Source organism: Amia ocellicauda, chromosome 6 (assembly GCF_036373705.1).
Source record: "Amia ocellicauda isolate fAmiCal2 chromosome 6, fAmiCal2.hap1, whole genome shotgun sequence".
Lineage (NCBI taxonomy): Eukaryota > Metazoa > Chordata > Actinopteri > Amiiformes > Amiidae > Amia > Amia ocellicauda.
Window position 1 is genome coordinate 43,480,752 of NC_089855.1, and position 4,152 is coordinate 43,484,903.

Genomic DNA, 4,152 nt, shown 5'->3' on the forward strand with positions numbered 1-4,152 from the left:
GAGTTAAAATTGGCAATAAAAGAACAGAGTTCTTCACTCAGAGGTGTGGGGTGAGGCAGGGCTGCAGTCTGAGCCCAACGCTATTCAATATTTCATCAATGAATTAGCCACAATGCTGGAGCAATCTGCAGCCCCCGGCCTCACTCTACATGACACAGAAGTCAAGTTCCTGCTCAACGCAGATGACCTGGTGCTGCTGTGGCCCACAGAGCAGGGGCTGCAGCAGAACCTGGCACTGCTGGAGCAGTACTGTCAGACCTGGGCCCTGGCAGTAAACATGAAAAAGACAAATACCATGATATTCCAGAAAAAGGCCAGGCCTCAGGGAACTAGGTACCACGTCACTTTAGCAAACAGCACCAACGAACACTGCACCCACTACACATACCTAGGCCTCACACTCAGCTCAACAGGAAGCTTCAACGCAGCAGTGAAGACACTGAGAGAGAAAGCACGCAGGGCCTTCTATGCCATAAAGAGACACATTTGCATAAAAATACCTGTACAAATCTGGCTAAAAATATTTGAATCCATAATCAAGCCCATTGCTCTCTATGGCAGTGAGGTGTGGGGTCCCCTCACAGGGCAGCAGTTTGCTCAATGGGACAAACACCCAAAAGAAACCTTGCATGCAGAGTTCTGCAAAAATATCCTACAGGTGCAAAGGAAAACACCGAACAACGCATGCAGGGCAGAATTAGGCCAATACCCATTATTAATCAACATACACAAAAGAGCAATTAAATTCTGGCTCCATCTAATAAACAGCGACACACACTCCTACCACCACAAGGCCCTGCAATGCCAAGAGCTGAACCCAGAGAGGAGCCCCCTCAGCCAGCTGGTCCGCAGGCTCACTGCGCAGACACACACCGACACCGGCCAGCCTCAGGACAGCAACACACACATGCACACAATCAGAGTCAACCAAATTATCACACAGCACAAAGAAAACTACATCACCCATTGGGAAACACACACACAAGCACAAAGTAAACTGCAGTGCTATCGGGCCCTAAAAAGACACTACACATTGTCAGAAAACCTTAAATTAATAATGAACGAAAAACACAAAAGGATCCTGACCAAATACAGGCTCAGTGAGCACAGCCTGGCCATCGAGACGGGCCGACACAGGCAGACCTGGCTGCCCAGAGAGGACAGGCTGTGTCCCCACTGCCAACGCCGAGAGGTCGAGACAGAGCTGCACTTTATTCTAAAATGTGAAAAATATAAACATTTATGTGCAAAATTTTTCCCCAAAATAGCAGATCTCTATAAGAGATTTCCAGACCTGCCAGACTCGGAGAAAGTGCCAGTCATTCTGGGAGAGGAGACCAGCTGCATATTACTGGCAGCCCAGTATACAGCTGCCTGCCACAGCCTGAGGGACACAGTGGATACTCAGTCCACTCACACAGGGGACACCCCTGGACACAGGCAATGACACCTATGCTACACCCAATTATTACTATCAATATCAGTTTTTTGTCTCTCTGAACTATGATTGAATTTTATTAATTGAAATTAATCAGTTACCTGTTTTTAACATATATATTGTGTATTTATGTATGCAAATGTACATATAAATGTTCAAAACTGTTGTTTGTCACCATTGCTTTGGCAATACTTCTTTTTGGTCATGCCAATAAAGCACGTTGAATTTGAATTTGAATTTTGAGAGAGAGAAAGAGAGAGAGAGAGAGAGAGAGATAGTGTGTGTGTGTGTGTGTGTGTGTGTGTGTGTGTGAGAGAGAGAGAGAGAGAGAGATAGTGTGTGTGTGTGTGTGTGTGTGTGTGTGTGTGTGTGTGTGTGTGTGTGAGTGGGAGGGTGGGTGGCTGTGTTAGTGTCTGTCTGCCTGTCTGTCTGTCTGTCTGTCTGTCTCTCTCTCTCTCTCTCTCTCTCTCTCTCTCTCTCTCTCTGTCTCTCGCTCTGTAGATGCATCATAGGGAACATATGTAACAATCTCTCTTTTTGTTTACCAAAAATGTGAATGAACGTATTTCAAGTGGGTTTTGCCTTGGTTGGAAACGTTTTAAGATGATTTATGAAGTGTAAATTGGATAAGTCTTAATTCTCCGTAGTTTTCAATGTATGTGCCATTCAGTAGCGTTCATGTTACAGATGTGTCCTATGCAGTGGTAGTGTCAGTAAAATGTCAGTAAAACTTTATTTTAGCAATCATACAGGGGAACAAATGCAAATAGAGGGTCCTCACTTTTTTATCTAATTTACCAACAACGTTTAAAATTATGTTTTGCGAAGCTGCAACAAATGCTGTATAATCGTATGTGTGTTCATTCACCACGTGCTAAAGTCTGATAGCTTTGATTATATATATTTTTTCTCATGAACAACAAATGTTATTTGCTTGATTTTTACAGAGTATGTCATAAATTCCATTATTATGAAGCCTGCCAAATTGTATGCTGTAATATTAACTATATTCAAAGTTACATCATTTGTATGTTTTTCCTATCATGTAACAAATGTTCCCTATGTGATAGATGCATTATATCTTAATAATGTCAAAACAATTATAGATATACGGATTATTATTTTCGGAAAAGTTATAACACATTGCTATTAACTATGTGTGTCAGTAAAAGTTTAAAAAATCCTGACAGTTTTTTATTGATCCTGCAAAATAAGTGTTTAGGGAACATTTGTAACTTAAAGTTAGGGTTAGTGTTAGGGTTAGGGTTATGAATATAATTGATATATAGAATTGTTAAGAAGTGTAAATGTTTACATTCCATTTTTCATGGACTGTCTGAAAGTTTCAGTTCTATATTCGGTTTGGAAACCTTTTTTTTCTATATGTGTATATGAAAGATATACATCTATACAATATCTTCACTATTAAAGAAAACGCATTATTATTTTCGGCATTGTTAAAGCTCATTGGTATTACTGTGACATTAGTTTATTATTGAAAAATATAAATATCTATGAAAAGGTATCGTAAAAGAAATTAGAAACACTTCATACATTATTTCACTTTATAGCAGGGAGAAATCGCTATGTGTTATGTTGTTCCCCGAAGAACATATTATTTCAGTTGCATGTTGTAAAGCCGGACAGGTTAGAGTGACGCATGTCTTTGTGTGGTGGATAGAGAGGAGTAGTGGCGCTGCACTGCTGTGCTCGGCATTATATTTGTAACTGCAACTCGGCCTCCAGCACCGGCACCATGTCGGTGGAAAAGCGCTAAGTGAGCTCACACTGAGCTCAGTGTAATGTCTGCTCTGGAGAGCTCACAGTGTGACCTAGTCGTGAGTTCACGTCTTTACTGGGTAGTCCTTGAAAACTTAATTGACTCAATTCTTGGGACTAATTGGTCAAAATGACCATTGGTTGAAGGTACTCAGGGACTGATGTGTAGAGAGACTTATTAAACCTGCAGGATTTTTGTTGTTTCAAATGTGCCCAACATCTTACCAGTATGTTCTTTTAGTATGTCACAAAGGTTCCCTAAGCATGTGACGAATGTTCCCTAGTTTATGTTACAGATGTGCCCTAGCACTTCTCTCTCTCTCTCTCTCTCTCACTCTCAATTCAGTGCATTTGTATTTTAAAAGCAATTGGACATGCATATATACATACATACATATATATGGAAAATAAACAATACAATTAAAAATCACAATAAAATGTAATAAAGTACAGAAAAACAAAATGTAATAAAATCTGATCTTTAATACACACAAATATGTATGGCTGGTCGGAAGCGTCTTGGACTCGGGTTCCTCTTCATTACTTATAACGCTGTTGCCTGTTGCTAAAGCTATCCATGGAGGGGAACGTGGATGAGTTTGTACCATTCTTGGGAGGCTCTGCCTTGTTGGGGCGGAGCTGTGATCCAGGTGAACAGTAGATCGGGCATAGGTGGGCATGTGGGTAGAGGAGGAGGAAGGCCGGTCAAGCAAATAAGCTTGCTAAGGTACACAGCAGCAGCAAACAGCCCCCCCATCCAGCCAGCCAGGCAGTCTGGCTGGCAGTGACTGAGTGGTTGACAGATGGCAAGCAATGGAATGCACGTGCTCTGTGATGTCATAGCAGTCAGCTCAGATTTGTGATGTCATCGATGAGCTGGCTGGCTCTGTGTGTCTTGCTGGTTGTGTGTATGTGTGTGTGTGTGTGTGAGAGAG

General features: G+C 41.7%; 1 non-coding gene across 1 annotated transcript; it reads left to right on the forward strand.

Moving 5' to 3' along the window:
* The first annotated feature begins 3,738 nt into the window (after positions 1 to 3,738).
* Positions 3,739 to 3,853, forward strand: LOC136752081 (U5 spliceosomal RNA). The gene has a single exon (XR_010817250.1). It is a non-coding gene; the product is annotated as a U5 spliceosomal RNA (small nuclear RNA).
* The last annotated feature ends 299 nt before the right edge of the window (positions 3,854 to 4,152 follow it).